The sequence below is a fragment of the Pinus tabuliformis genome, chromosome 5_2 (genome assembly GCF_031772625.1).
Source record: "Pinus tabuliformis cultivar Carrire ecotype Pingquan chromosome 5_2, CPIR1, whole genome shotgun sequence".
NCBI lineage: Eukaryota > Viridiplantae > Streptophyta > Pinopsida > Pinales > Pinaceae > Pinus > Pinus tabuliformis.
Genome location: NC_142306.1, coordinates 914,094,141 through 914,111,653, shown reverse-complemented (window position 1 = coordinate 914,111,653; position 17,513 = coordinate 914,094,141).

The following is a 17,513-nucleotide window of genomic DNA, read 5'->3' as shown; positions in this document are numbered from 1 at the left end:
TGCAATCATCACTTGACACTCTGGTGCTGGATATAGGAAGCAATTCAATTCTTTTGCTACCTTACAATGAATAAAATTGTGGGTGCTTCCTGAATCAATCAACACTATTACCTTTTTCTTCTTGATTTTTCCTTCTATCTTGATGGTTTGAGGAGTGGTAATTCCCGCCAATGCATTACAAGATATGGTCGGATTTATTTGTTCTTCATCTAGGCTTTGTTCCTGGAGTATATCCTCTTCTTTTGACCTTTCTTGCTCCTTTTCTTCTTCCTCTTCACAATCTATGTAGAATAATTTCTTCTCAGCACACTTATGACCTTTAGTGTATTTGCTATCACAACTGTAACAAAACCCTTTTGCTCTTTTTTCTTCCAATTGTTGTGGTGTCAACCTTATAGGTTGTGGAAGACTAGGGGCAACAACACTTCCGTCTTTATAGTTGTGAGTGGTATGCTTCCTGGTTGCCATAATTTTGCTTTCCATTTTTCTTGCTAACCTGAATGCCTTCTCTAATGAATCAGGTTCCCAAAGGCGAACATCATGTTGGATATTATCCTTTAAAGACCCTATGAACACATCAATTCTATGCTCCTCTAGAATATCTTTTACCCTTATGTTCAATTTTTGGAACTCCTCAATGTGCTCCATTATTGAACCCTTTTGTTTGAGACTTATCAATTGGCTAAAAAAAGTGTTGCTTTTTGTATCCTCATAATGTGCTATCAATTCTTCCATAAAAATTTCCCAAGTGATAAATTGTTTACGAGAGCAAAGCCATTGATACCATACAAACTGATTTGGTTCCAAATATAAAGTTGCCATATGTACCTTTTGTGTGTTTTGCACATTATTGAGATCGAAGAATTGCTCCATCTGTAATATCCATGTGGTGGGATCCTTGCCATCAAAATTCCTCATATCGATTTTTGGAATATGGTGAGTCTTTGATCCAACATTAGAGTCTATGGAATCATGATTAACATTTATTTTGTTCTCATCATGAGTTTCCTTTACTACCCTTTCACCATTAGTGACCCTTTCTTGTAGCAACTTCTTCAATTCTTCCCTTTCTGTCTTCAAATCTATCTTCAAATCATCCATCTTAGCTTCTACGCCTTTCTTTAAACCATCCATCTTAGCTTCTACATCTTTCTTTAAACCATCCATCTTAGATTCTGTTCCTTTTTCTGCAAGTGACACTTGTTGCACTTGGTCTCATAATTTTGCTATATCATGTTGCATTTCTTCCTCTTCTTCATAAGTCATGCTAGAGATTTCAGGTTGCTTATTAGCTGTTTGCATTTTCTTTGCTCGGGGCATCAATTACCGATAATAATTCTTTACTATGCCTTTTGAATTCCTTCAAACCAAGCTTACAAAAAAAAAAAAAAAAAACTACACACCTTTTTTCACTTTGTAGAAGCCTAATATTGAATCTGATGTATCTCTGTCATTTCTAATCATCCAGTTCTGAAATTGCAACCTGTAGTAGACTTCTATGTTCTCTTTCCAATTCCACTAGTCTGATCCAAATTAGATTCTCCAAGAAAGAGTTATGCACAATCTCCCTCAGTGACCTGATTATAGACTAGTTCAGCAGAACGATCTTGTACGATGTGCCACGAGTCACTGTTTTGACCTTTGGATCTGAAAAATGCATACAAGAAACTACAGTCCATCCTGTTTCTGTACCTTCTTACGAAATTTCAATCTGATCCACAGAGAGAAAGTTATGACGATTTTCCCCAGGTCACCTATTTGGAATGTAATTCAGGAGTTTGCAAAAAGACCAACTTCCTCAGATCATATCTCCGCAAATATAGCGCAAAAGGCTCTGAAATTTGGATCCGAGGTTCAGCGCGATTTCATCTCAAATAGGTTTTTTTTTGTAACTTCGGAAACGTCGCAGAAAAAAGTTATAGCGAAAATTCCACGATGACATGTTTGGAGCAGAAAAACCCTAGAATCCAAAGCTCTGATACCAAATGTTATGAAATCAGTTCAAGAAAAGATAGAAAAGATAGATCAAAGCCTTGGAATTCAGCCTCTTCAAGGGGGAAACCTCCTTTACATTACATAAATTAACAATTCTTGGATGATTCAAATGACAAAACCTCCTTTCTATATATAGGAGTCTAAGGAGTCACAATATAATCCAGCCGACCTAACAATAATAATATAAAGCCACAAAAATAACAATAGAGGGATTCTATGGGGCACAGTAATAACAATATGGGGGAAATAGGGGCACAAAAATATTAATAAGGGGTATAACTACAATAGTAATGGGGTAATCACTAGTATTATAGGGACCCAACACCAGTGGTCTCTCACCATCTGAAGAATGACAATAGGCAGAACCATCACTTTTACTTGTGCATACAACACTATCACCTCCAAGTTTGTACGAACCACGGGTTGATAAGTAAAGCTGGTAGCCCAGGAGTTGCAACATCCTTGTTGCAATATTGGCACTCATCACTAATCAGTCAGCCTTCCCTTCCAAAACTACGCAGAAGATACCTTTAGTGGTCCTCCCCTCATTTTGACCCACTCTGTCCTTGAACTAGGTAGAAGTCGGCCAGTCTTCCTCTTCAGAACTACTCATAAATCTTCTACAGTGGTCCCTCCTTCAAACGAAATCATTGTCTCTCAAAAATAGATAGAGACTGTCCCTCATCCCAGCTTGAACTATGCATTGCGTAGTTCCAAGCCTTAAGCCTCAACCCTGATTGTTGGGACTGCACAATGCGCAATCACCGAGCCTCTCTCTCTGACTTACAACTCAATTCTGGCTCAGTATTTGAAGATGAATGCACCATCTTTGGCTAGGAGGTTTTCAGGCTAATGTCATCTTGTCATGCATAGGTTGTAGATACATGAACATGGTGGGATGATGAAGAAGGAGATGAAGGAGGAAGACATGCAAAGGGACATCAACTCGTGACCACAACCCAAGACTTTATATCACTGAAGATTCATTTCACCATTCATGAGGAGGTGGAAGACAAGAGTATTATCAAGTATACATCATTAAAAACAAAAAAAATGACCTGACACTACAACAACATCCAAGAAATTTACATCAGCAGTGCCATGTCATGTCTTATCATGAGATTTCATATACCACATCATCATTGTGGACAATGTATATTATATTCAAATGTATTGTAAAGTGGAAGTCCAAAGGACACACATGAATATGGAGAGTCATGTAAGTTGAAAATTCATAGGAATTTGAACAGTCATGAGGGTTTTCAAATAGTCACAAACGGAAGCATCACTCCTTGGTTATATATACCCCCTCATTGTATGAGCAAAGGACTTTTTCACCTTGGCTCCTCCCGCAAGGCATTAGAGAGATCAAATAGTTCTTTGAGGAGCAAGGAGTGGCTCCAATGTCCCACTACTGGGGCTAGTGATGTAAAATGTAAACATGTGTCTTGGAATTTTTTCTTAATAATAGAAGCCTTTTAAGGCCAACACGTTCTTCATGCATCGACAATGAATTTTTGTAAGACTATTTTGGGGATGTTTGTATTTCATGTTTTCTTTCACATGTACTAATATAGTTGAACTATTTTGGTTATTTTAGTGCTTATCTTATTGAGAATGTGTTGTAATGGTTGTTAACATTGTCCCATCCTTGTGGACTATTCCATGGGATATTAGACAGATCATTCCTTGCTTGTCAGTTGTAATGATCATCACATCTGTTGTGGACTATTCCACTAGATGTTAGACAGATCTTTTTGGTTCATGTTTGTCTCTTATTGGGTATTAGTATTACCTTTCACTTAGAGGATCACTTTTCTCTCCCCCTTTGCAGTAGAAGAAACTCAACAAAATTTCACTCCACATTCACTAGGAACACCTCCCTTGCTTTTCGAAGACACCATTGCATCACTCTCCTGTGCTGACAGCTAGAGCCAAGGTAAATCTTTAAGGATTTGGCTACTGGGCTTTTATACCAGATGGGAATCCTACACCAGATGGTGTGAGGTTTTTATTGGGACTCCATACCAGGGAGATCCCCTTCGTTGATGGATTTCCAACACCGTTAACAAAATGGTGCTAGAAGGAGGGCTAGACGAAAGGTTGTGCCCGTTGAGTCTAGTTTGAATCTCTTATTTAAAATGGATCTTCTCTAAATAATAATCCTAGGATGTTTTTCTAAAGAGATTAATTGTACCATCGCCGCGAAAGTTATTCATAACCTATCCTGATTTAAGTTAGGTGGTGAGGGTAAATCAACTTTTTGTGAACATTCATTTCAAGTTGTCTATCTTTGTCTTTCTAATATAATGCTTTCCAAATATGTCATGGATAGATTACTCACCCTCACATTCGACGGTCGTGTTAATCGATGGTGACATACATTACCCATTTCTTCTATCCATTCACTCGACCAACTTTCCAAGAATCTTGATAAATATTTCGATAAGTATACTGAGATGTTTGTGGAAAAATCAATATTTTAAGAATAAATCCTGACGAATTAGTTGAGGATTTTTATAATCAATTCCTTCACCTTTGTTATGAAATTCCTAAAAAACATCTAAACACCTACTGTATATGCACATCTATCGTATATGGAAAACTTTCATGTATGCACATATACTGAAGATATGCACATATACAAATGATATGTGCATTTACAGATGATATGTGCATTTACAGATGATATGTGCAACTTTTATATATCCGCATATATAAAAGTTGCACATATAATGAAGGCATGTGCATATGTAGCTATGTCTGGGGTTATATACATACTTATTTAACAATGAAACATGAGACACAATATGCACTCATATGTGATTAGGTAGTGCAATCTGGTATTCTACTAGTCTAATTCTTTCCAAAATTTGTAAAGGACCACAATAACAGGTAGCTAGTTTTTCACAACCACCCCACCTCAAGGTACTTTTCTTGGGTTTGAATCGCACATAGACATGATCCCCAACCTGAAATTCTCTATAAGTCCTTTTTTGTCTGCATAATCCTTTTTTCTATCTTGGAAAGCCTTTAAGTTTTGTCAAACCTTTCTTATAGTCTGTTCTATTTCTGTTAACATATCAGGTCCTCTTATTAACTTATTTTCAGGGTTGCTCCAATTAGTAGGTGTATTGCATCTCCTTCCATTTAATACTTCAGAAGGACTGATTATGAATGAGTCATGATAAATGTTGTTATATGCAAATTCAACTAGGTGAAGGTATTCTTCCCACTTGGTTGGTTGTTGGATAACATACATTCTTAACATGTCCTCAAGCACCTAGATCACTCATTCAATCTGCCCATCTGTTTGTGGATGATAGGAAGTACTAAATTGAAATTGGGTATCTAATCCAACAAAAATATATTTCCAAAATGTTGAAGTAAACTTTACATCCCTATAAAAAATGACCACCTTAGGCATGCCATGCAACTGAAATATTTCTTTCATAAAAATACTAGTGATTTGAATAGTCTTATATGTAGATTGTACTAGGATAAAATGGGTTGTTTTTATCAATTTATCCACTACCACCATAATTGAGTCATTTTTCCTTTTCGATCTAGGTAAACCTGTAATGAAGTATAATGAAATGACATCCCATTTCCACTCAAGAATGGGTAATGGATGGAGCAGTTTTGCTGGGTGTTGGTGCTTAACCTTGACTTGTTGACACTCCAGACATTTAGCCAAATAATCTGCAATATCTCTTCTCATTCCAGGCCAAAAATATTTTTTTCTTATTGCAGAAAATAATTTCTGATATTTGGGATGGGCAGCATAAGGGATTTTGTGGAACTCATCCAAAAATAATTGTCTAACAGTCAATTAGTTAGGAACATATATCCTCCCCCTAAAAGTCAATAAATTATCTTTATTTATACCATATTCAGATTGATTCTCATATTTTTTTACTTGTTCAACTTATTGCCATAAAAAATTATATTTTGGATCTTTTGAGGAAACTTCTTTAATATGATTGTTGAGTCAAATTATAGCCTTATAATTTGATTTACATAAATCATCAACCTAGGGCAGGTTAGCTTGTGAGATGCTACACAAAGTATATGCAGGCTTAACACTGTAAGTGTTGATTAATCTAACTAGTCAATCATACAAAACCAATGACTCTTTCATGTATCAATCACTTAGCAACAAAGGCTATAGAGTGGATCAAACATCCCTCTACAACTCTTAAGATTGATGATGATGATTAGGAAAAGATATAGAAATCAACTTACAACAAACTCAGAAATTCACTCAACATTAGAAATCAAATCTTCATTAAATGAATTCTACACAATAACAGGAAACTAGTTCATTTAATCAATTTCTACTGATATATTTGTTATAGACATATTTGGGCACTGCAACCCCAAACTCATATGTCCATAAACCCAGGGCTCTTTAGTCCCTAAAAGTGTTGTTTCATACCCTAAAGGATCATGGTCATCTGATTATATCATTTCCGAGAAGTTCCACCTGAAAAACTACTCAAAACTAGCCCATACTGACTGCTCCATGGTCAAGGTGTGATGCATACTGGCTACCACACTAGCCAAGTGCGATGCATACTGAAATGGCCTTCTGTGGGGTGAGATGAGCGAGAATAAACAAATGGCAGAGGCAATTTGATAAGTGGATGATCATGGAATCTTACAGAAACTTCTCCTATGACACTTGCCTCTCTGAATTCGCCCAGGGATGAGTAAGAGATCGATGAAATCTCCAAGTGGAACCAAGAACTATCAGTGGAATGACACTAATCAAAAACCCAGAGCTGACTCACACCCTTGCAAGACATCTATAAATGGATCCCTCATCTGAGAGATCTAGAGGCTGGAATTTTGTAATTTGTAAGGAAGTGTTGTTGGTTTATCATTTTAGATTGCATATTTAGGAATTTTACATCTACATCATGCGGTGAACCTTGAAAGACAAACTTCTAAGCAAGATCAACTCTAAAATAAATCTCAATGAACATAAAAAAACTTTGGAACCTAACGCAACACATCTAGAAGTCTAGGCTAGAGACGTGTTCCGGTGTCGTAAAACCTGGTAACTATTGTTTTTCATCGAAGGTTGGGTGATTTCCTCCACTTTGATATGACAAGTGTCAGTACGAACTTGTGCTCCCCTTGCCGTCGTGTATATATTGGTAGACCACAATAGGTTGATATCCTTTATCCTTAGGAAGCTGTGTCTGCCGCCCTATCGATTGCAATGGACTGAACACAGCATTCAGGAAGATTGACTACCGTACATAAGTCCTTGGTAATTTCTCTATCATCTACCACCAAGGTGTATTTTGCAGTTTTGCGATTGGTTTGGTAATCCCTCTGTCTATATTTCTAGAGTAGTTAATTTCGTTCCTTTTCGACTCCTTAAAAGAAAAGGTCCATCTGAGCACTTTTCACTTCAGGCTCATTAAAAATCAAAGGCAACTAGAGTCACCTTTAGATTTTCCTCGACTCTTAAAAATTGAAAAAAAAGTTGTGTCAAAGCGTCTTTAAAATTTATTTAAATCGGAATAACATCCTTGTTCCTTCGTTGATCTGAGGTTGAGATAATGGAGTCCACCAATCAAGGAATCCCTCTTGGAGGGAATCCTAGTCCTTTCTCCTCTTGGGGAGATATTGGTTCTCCATATATGGCTACATTATCCCTTCCAGGAATCACAATCAGCATGCCGGTATGGCTTTTCTCAACCTCTGTCGTTCAAAACACTGTAATTCCTCAACAATCTAATCAGCAACCAGATGATACTGAAGTTACCCCTTCACCTTCTACTTTGTTTGTTTCTCCTTCCCCTTCTTCCTCTTCACTTGGTGAAACTAGTGACACTAAAAACCAAGTAACTGAGAAGAAAAAGAAAGGGAAGGAGAAGAAGAAGAAGCCAGCTAAACAAGGAAGCAACCATGCATCATCCGGTGAAAATCCGCACACTAAAATTTCCAAACCAAAATCTCCATGTGCAATTTGCCAAGGAGACCACTACCATCAAGATTTCCCTCGCATTCCACTGATCTTGAGAGAATGGTCTCCCCATTTGCACCATTCGGTGTCACCAACCTCTAACAGACAGGTTGACAACACACCGTCAGCTAGTGAAAACAAAGTTAATGGAAAAGTCAGCTTTCCATGTAGGTTATGTGAAGGTAATAATACTCTTCACCCTTGTCCTTTTCTGGACGAAGCCAAAAGCATTTTGGATAACCGTCCTACTTCACTGCAGCGACTTCCACCTGGATAGAGGAAACTCTTGCCAAGTCCTTCGCTAGTTGAAAGCTCGATTGACATAACTCAATTGTCGATCGAATCACCTATCATTAAAAGTGAACCTTCTGAGTCCATATCGGACCAAAGTCATCTGGTCAAGATGGCAGTCGACCCAGTCTTACCTTCAGAAGGACTACCTTCGAATGGTACTATCACCAAAGAGAATGAGAACGACACTATTCAAATTCTTTTTGTCGAAACAGAGTCTAATGAACTAGGGGGCAATCCACCCATTCTTTTACAATAGCAAGAGACCCCCCAGTTCATGAGATTTATCCAGCCATCTATCTGGTACCTCCTCCGAGCAGTCTAGTCATTTTCTTTGATTGGAATCAACTAGCGAAACCCCGCCTTCCATCTAATGTACCATTCCGAATCATAGTACAATTTAAAAAAATGATTTTTTCTGGCACTATCATAGATGAAGGGGCTTCAATGAGTATCCTTTCCTCAACTACTTGGAAAGTGCTTGGTTTGCCATCGCTTTTGCCTGAAAAACAAAATTTGTCAGGCTTCAACAAAGGAACCAGTCGATTGTTAGGGATCCTTCCAAAGTCACCGATAACTTTGAGAAAGAAAACCGTTCATTTGAACATGATGGTAGTTCAAGGGCCTTTAGATTACAATCTACTCCTTGGATGTGACTATATATATAGCATGGAAGCTATTCTTTCCACATTATTTCGAGTGATGTGTTTTCCACATGAGGGCCAACTGGTACAGCTTGTCGACCATCTTTCATTTCCTGGTTCAAACACAGCTATGAATCAACCATCATCCCTAAATGGTCTCCTCGTGTCAACAATGTCTCTTCAACCTTCATTCCATCCACCTAATTACTGCGAGTAGTTTGGTGAATGTAATGAAGTTTATGGGGCATGCACCCTGGTCTGATTCGGCAGGCGAACCCAAAGTAAAAGAGAGACTTTCTTGAAAAGTTATACAGTTGGATTGAAAAATCATTTCCTTGTCGGATATGTGATCGATCTGAAACTTGTATTCCCTTGTATGTTATGTGATTGGAAGCTCACACAATTCACCTTCGTCTATTTCGATGTACAAAGCCAAGGAAGAGTTCTTTGTCTACCGATAGAAATAATCCTGCCTAACCACAGGGACTTCCATTTGGTAACTTGGAAACTCTCCTTTTCTGAAACACCTGGGGGCATGCAAATCTTTATATGTAAGTGAAAAACGACCTTTGATTTTTTTTAGTTTGTAGGTTCTCAACCCTTTAACCTCGTAGCTTGGTCGTTTCTAACCTACATAAAAAGGCAATGAGCACATGTTATAGTAGTGTTCAAGCTCATTAAAAAATAAATCTACTAAGAGACGTCTTCAAAAGACTGGAAAGAGAAATGTTCCTGTAAGGTTCAAGCTCGTTAAAAAATAAACCTGCCACTGAGCATAGTTTCTCCTAGTTTAAGCTCATTAAAAAATGAAACCACCTTTGGTAAATGACCTTTGTGATCGCCTTGCTATCAGCCTTTCGAACCTTGGTTGTGTTCCTACCATCACCTCCATTCATCTGGCCGACCATATGCTTCCACTTGATTATTTACCATTTTGAGGAACAACTGCGACGAGTGATTCTGATTGCCACCCTCTTCACACTGCCATGTTTTGAGAAGTTCCAAACTTACTTGGAACCAGTTGCTACCTGAAAATATCACTCATTCCTCAAAAACGAGTCCCTTTTAAACTCTTTTTAGACTCATTAAATATAAAAAGATTGTCAATCCATTGGCCTTTCCAGCTTATTAAAGTAAGGGGAACGCCATCCCTCCCATATATTTTAATCTTTTTGGACCTGAGGGATTATCAAACAAAAAGATCGAGTGCTTGTCTTTTTTAGCTCGTTAAAGCGATCGAAAAGTCATCCCTTTCATATTATTTTATACTTTTTTCAGACTTAAGGGATTATGCCCTGAAAAAGGACTATTGGAGTTTCCTTTTTGTCCCTTTTCAAACTCTCTAAATAAGAAAAGGATTGAGTTATCTTTGTCATTAAACTCGTTAAAACAATAGTGACAAACTTGTCCATGCAGACAAGAACAAGTTTCACTGTCGCTAGGCTCGATAAAACATAGTGACATGTTTGCCTGAAGGGAAAATTATACACCAAGCATATGTTATCCTCCTGAAGCTTGACAAAACTGAAAAGGTACTAGTTAGCAATGACTGGGGAAAAGGGAAGAAAACTTGAAGAATTTTATTGGTAGCAGGTCGCTCTTGAACATGAAACTTTCACTCCATCACCGTGATTGAGTTTGGTTGGGTTTTTCCGTTCACCATATCACCATTGGTCCTCCGTACCATCCATGGGGTTAATGCTACCAGTCCATATCAGTGTCACCAACATGTTCAAGAGAAGTCATTCAGAGAATTCACCATCCAGCAAACGCCTCATCCATTGCAATACCTCCACCCTTCATTTTTCATGAGCGCCATTCCTGAACCTTATATCATCAGATCATTTTCACCTCCAGAAAGAATCATTTGCTCTGTTTTGTGTCATAGATTTGGGATACATCAAGGCCCTCCTACGATAGGTCACCTCTTGTCGACATCGGCTCATTATCCAAGAAGTTGACTTAGAAACAACCCTTTCAGTCCTTTGAAGCTTGGATGCCTCAATGGCAAGTTTCTCACTTCTGGCGATAGGTTTATATCAATGACCTTCGACTGAAAGATTTTGTGTGGTGTTCGACATCGGCTCATATATTCACACCACATGAATTGTACTATAGTACCTTGAGGGTCATTATCATTATCGGTGATTCCTCTTGCGTCTGTTAGCAACTTACATTATTGGCTGGTAATCAGGCGATGTCCTTCCATGTTCGACTTCAGAGCATCTCTTTCACATGGATCGACATGTACAATCGGGTGAAGATTAACAAGTTTGAGGACCCCAGATCTAGTTCATCCATCCGAGCTGCGATATATTCAGGAAAATCAAGACATCAAATGTACACAAAAGTTGCACAGATAGTCATCTAAGCCAGGGAAGATGACTCTTCATGCGAAGAATCACCAGTCTACTGGTGGGCTCCAGTATTGCATCATAATGCTGCAACTCCTGGGACTCCCTTCTTTACTTATATCAACCCGGTAGTTCGTAACAAACTTGGAAGCGACGGTGTTGTATGCACAAGTACTAGCTCTTGCCGCAGTTGTCACTTGGTCAGCTGGCACAAGTCCTGCTAGGGGCTTAAGCCAACTTCTATGAGCTCTTAGAAGAAGCTTTTTAACTGATGGATGAAAGCTAACTCAAAGGAAGCTAATCTACTTGCGAAAATAACTGAAAGCCAAAAAGTAACGCAAACCCTAACAAACCCTAATTCTACCAGCTAGTCTTACTGATGCAAAGGAGAGAATGCAAACTGCTGGAAGGAATGCCATTACTTCTATGACGGTAAAATACATGTGTCTAGACTACCTCTACCTGAAGAAAACATCTTTTTGTATTTTTGAATAAGTTATTAGAATTATCATGCATGTGCCTTTGACTGGCTTTTTACTGTGCAGGGGTGGATCAAGGAGGAGAAATGCTTGGAAGAGGTCGGGAAGGTTCAGAGAGGGCCTAAGGAGTCCCTAACACCCTTCCAGAGAGTTTCAAAAAGTCTGGCTGTCAAGAAACCTCATTTGTGAGCCTCTACAGGAAGTTTGCAGGGGTTCTACAGGAAGTTCAGGATTTTCTATAGGATGTTCAGAAATTTCTACAGGATGTTTAAAAATTGGATTTTGGTGGATGGGTGAGTGAGGGGAGATGCATGAATGGATATGGAGGTAGGATAGGGGTCTAGTAGTGGCCCAGGGACTGGTGGATGGAAGTGGCAAGAAGGTGTAGATGGCTAAATTGGCTCAAAGGAGGCTGAAACAATGATTGCACAAAAAGGTAGGGTTATGTGGGAAAGAGGACAGATGTGAGATGAGAAACCTAGCTAGGAGATGGAACAACTGGCTCTGATGAGGCTTAGGTGGATGAGAGAGTGGTCGAGATGCCCTGCACAATGTACATTTAACCGAATCAACAACATCTTACAAATAATTAAAGTCCTAGCTAATCTACTCTAACTGTAAATAAAACAAATGAAAAACAATGTTATTGGGAAAGAAAACCATGTACATCAATCATGCAGAGAACATTTCAGAGATCTAAACCCATAAATAACTTCTGCAAATGAAAACAGTACACTAAGGATTGCATGGTCAAGCAAACTAGTGTTTTTGTTGGGGCAACACTGTTTCTTCAGTTCCAGCCCCCGATCCAATAGGGATGAGGTGAAATAGAGAGTGTTGTTGACCCATTTTTTGGAGCTTCTTCCTGTTATTATCCTACTAATCCATTTTAAACATCTGAAGCAATTATATTCATAAACAGTGACCTATTTAACCAACACACCTAAATCTGCCCAACAAAAATACGTTTCAAATGCATAAAAGGAGAACAACGATGCATAAAGGAAAGGTAACAATACAAAGAAGGAGGCCCTAGGCTCTCAGGTTGGGCCCAACCCCGAGAGCTATGGCTCCTATAGGAAACTCAGAGTTGATATAAAATCGGACTGCTTCTCATTATCAAAAAATAGTCATAAGTCAAGAGTTATGCCACAATGGCTACAAGAGAACAAAGTAAAGCTAGCAGCACTGTAGTGAAAAATATGCAATGGTTTCCAAAAGTCCCACATGAAGGCTGAGGCCTTAACATTTATACACCACGAGGGCCCTAGCTGGCCTCCTAAATCTATGGGACTTGGCTGCCCAAACTGTGAGTAGACAGCTTCTTCCAAAATCTGCTTGGCTGCCTTCTAGATCTGGTTTTGATGGCCTTTGGAGCTTGGAGTTGGGGGTGTAGATCCTGAGGAAGACTATTTAATGCCATATACAACCCCCCTACGAATCCTCACCCCAAGCTTGGCTGTCTTCCAGCCCATGATTGCTCGGTTTTGCTCCAACATGTGTCAAAAAAACCTGAAATGAGCACGCGTTAGCCACCTAGGAAGAGTGACTATCCTTATTCGTACAAATGACATAAACATACTGAAAAATAATGCATAAGCTATGAAAAATGAAGGATTAAACAAGGATAATTAGGACAAATGAGCCCAACAAGTTACCAAATTTGGGGCTCATCATCACCCCCCTGCTAAAAGAGTTGCTCATCCTCTGAGCAACTAGTCCAACTCCTCATCATTCATTGCTTTAATCGCCACCCTCAGATCCCAGGCTTCTGAAGTAGTATCCTCCTCACTGTCATGGAATTCAGCATTCCTTTCCACCTCTTCCCACTGTTTATGCTCTTCTTCTTCTGTGCTTCCTTCTAACAATCCCAAAAGCAAAGGTGGACTTAGCTTGAGGCCGATCCAGCTGGCCTGGAGGTTCTGCATAGACTTCTTGTAGGGAGGCACTTGTGCCAAGGCCTCCCTCATTCTAGTTGGAGTGTGATATTCCCTGATTTTGAGGCTGTGGGACAATGTGTTCCACCTACGGGTGCAAGCATGAACACAATTGTCCCCTAATAATCACTCCATATCCTCGAAGTGTGCTATGGCCTGAGCCTGCCGATCCATGTACTCTAATAAAGCCTGAGAGTTGGTTGCTAGGTGCTGGTGGGCTGATATCAATGCTGTGGGGTCCCCTGGCTCTGCTCTAATCAGCAGTGGTTCATGTAGTTCTCGGTTCATGAAATTTTTGACCTCTGCTGCTCTATTTTCTTCATGTTTTAACCATGAGTTCATTGCCATCAGCTGCATATCCCCTACTGTTGTGTTGGGGTCCCATGAGTTTACATTTGGAAGGACCAAATTATGCAGGTAGAACTCTGATAGCTTGGCCTTGTCTTCTAATGAACTGTTGTTACATAAATCCATGAACTGCTGGGGGTTTTGGATTTGGGAGATACCCCTCTGTGCCAATGTGTTAATTTGGAATTACAGCCACTGATCTCTTAGGTATAGGCCATAGGATTTCGTCGGTTGCCTACATTGGAGAGCGTCCATTGCCCAACTGGCCATGCAGGCCAGTTGTGCCTCCTTTTCTTGCATCTGCTGTTTTAGAGATTGTATTTGTATTCCTGCTGTTAGGACTCAGAATTGACCATTTTTGACCTTATATTTTTTCCATAATACTATCCTTTTTCAGTTCAATATTTGAAAGCTTTGATTACATAATGACTTAATCACCCCAAGGTACGAAGTAACTCTCTGCATATCTATATGTTTAATTGTTCATTGCTAATTCATGAGTATCTTTATATTTATCTTTGGAAAAGATAATTAAGTTGCCAAGTAACCGCTGGACTGTCTAAAGTCTACAGGAATTATAATTCATAGTTGCTGTAACACCAGAAACAACAACTACGCAGTTGCTGCAACACCGGAAGTAGCAACTATGCAGTTGCTATAGCCAGCAACGACAACTATCTAAAGCAGGGGAATGCTATTTTGCAACAACTGGAAATAACAAACGACAACTATCTGAAGATCGCCAGAATTCCACGCTGACGCAGCATGATCAACAACTTTCCAAAAAGGGCAAAACACAGTTATAGTTGCTAAAATATCAGGAAAAGCACGGGTTTACTAAATCAACAACCATGGGGAAACGGCAAAGGATAGTGCGAGGATCCCAAAGAAGACGGTCGAAGTTCGGTTACCAGCTGTGTAACAGCAAGAAACCCAAGAAAGAATACATTGTCACACTGTTATAACAGCATCCTGTAACTCTTATTTTTGACAGAAAGGTCTAACTGAATGAACTGTGATAGTCTATTGTAATAGATGTCTCCTCTATAAAGAGGAGACATCTACATTAGAGAAGGGGGGGAGAAAAAATAGTTTTGTAAGGGGGAATTGTGAATGACAACAGCAAAGTCTGAACTTTTATTGTAACTAGATCTTTTGGCAGATGAATAGAAGATTGTTCTGAGCACTTAATCTAGCAGTTGTGTTCTAGGGAATCTTGTGAGAGGGACAGGGCCCACCTTCCTCACAAGATTCACCCATTTACTTTTCTGTCAAGTGTGTAAGTGTGTTTGGTAATTTCTTTCTGCTGATACTCTATTTTGGATTCTGTAGCATTACCTCTGATAATTTCCCTCTTTGTTGGCACTCTGTTTTGTTAATCGTTTGAACTGTAATTCACTGGTGAATTAGAATTGCAGTGTGTATGAGCAATCTGGTTACAGGGGCAGATGCTGAACGTCCTTGCTTGGAGGATAGGGTCCTGATCCTCTGCTAACAGAGCATCCATCACTTTTCTTTTCATATTTATAATCTTAATTAACTGCTTTCATTTTATCTTTGCAATACACTGTTATAACAGAGCGTGAGAATTAGGTATACTATAGCTTTTTGATGCTTTTAGAGTTAAGTACAAACAGTACGCAGTAGCCTTTGAAATAAAAGACTTTCCTAGGTCGACAATTTAATGTGGTACTTGATTGTTAATCAATAACAATTCAACTAGCCAACATTTTGGCGCCGTTGCCGGGGAAGGCGACTAGAGATTTCTAAAAGAATTAATGATTTCTTTTTTAGAATAACAGGTGCATGAGAGAACGCAGGAAACCTAATTTCACAGGCAGAAAAGGGAGAGGAGGAAGAAAAACCTTTATTGACGAAATCATCTCAAAGACCGAAACATCACAGAGGACAAGTTCCCGGAGACCTCAGATCCAATATTCCTCACAAATAGATCGACAAACAGAGGAAGTACTGGGACCTGAAAGGAAGCTGGAAGTACCAGAATACACTGAGGAACCGGTAGAAGAACCTGAAGAAACAGAGGATACAGAAGATAAAGCAAGTGATTCAGGAAAAAGACTAATGGAGGATAACAGAACAGAAGGAAGAGGGGAAAATTCACTCTCTACCCTGGAGGTCCCTACTGGGGAGCTCCCGAGAGGAGCAACCCCCATGAAAAACATTCCACTCTCAGCATTACCCAAATTTCATGGGTTATCCTCTGAAGACCCGGATGAATTCCTCTTTGAATTCGATATACTATGTAGGAGTTATGATTATGTGAGCCCTAATCAGAAACTAAAACTGTTTCCAGCAACACTGAAAGGGAATGCGTTAAGGTGGTTTATGAGCTTAGGAGCTCAGGCAATCACTACTTGGGATCAGATGAAAGAAATCTTTCCGGCCAAGTATCAGGATTACTGCCCGACAAGAGAAAGGAAGGAAGAATTGTTTAAAATGGTTCAGAAGGAGGACGAGAATCTGGAAGATTTTGTGGAAAGATTGCAGTATCATCTGCAACGGTCTGACCACCCTAACATGAGTAAAGATATTCTGAAAACTATATTGCTGAAAGGGGTACGAGATGACTGCCTGAACATGTTAAATATGCTGGGAAAAGGGAACATTTCCAAGGAACCATTTGATGAAATTATCAATCTCTGCATGAGATGTTGAAGAGGAGCAGTGAGCAGATCAAAAAGCAGGGACAATGTATATTCAAGAGTTCAGAAGTCAGCAAGTGGAGGAGCAACAAGGGCTGAAATAGGTAATTTGTTAGAAGAATTTAAAAGTGAGATGTTAAGCTCTTTTGCTTCACAAATTGATGCTCTGCAGTTAAAGAAGAAACAGGCAGAAGCAGAAGCTACCCTAGCCATTTTTTGTTCCAAATGCAGAGAAAAACACCCACTCAGGGAATGCCCACTAGATAAGGTACCAAACTGCATGATCTGCGAAAAGGACCATGAGACCTAGCAATGCCCCTCTCTGCCTGGAATTAAAGCAGCATTGCAGTCAATTGAAGAAGAGGCTGAAGCAGTGTACCTGATGACATAGAGGAGGCAATGGCCACAAAGACAAGGTATGAATTCTAACACAACATTTAGTCGTTGGAATAATCATTCTCCTTTTCAAACAAATTACCCACCCATGAACCAAATGCAGTACCCACCCTTTAACACAATGAATTTTCCACCTATGCAGCAACCAAATCTTCCTTTTCCTAATCCTACCATATGGAATCCTTGGGCTCCCTAGCAACCATATTTTAATCAATGGAACCCAGGCTGGGCAGCCCAACAGATGCCATTTCCTCAACATCAACAGTCTCTTTCCTTACCATCCAATACTCCTCCAAATAACCAGGCAATTAGACCACAGCTGCCTGTGCAACCCAACCCCAACCCAAATAATAATAAAGCCTTGCAAGTAATTGATATTCAAAATCAGCCTGTCTCCCCCATGCAATGTAACGATATCCATCTTCG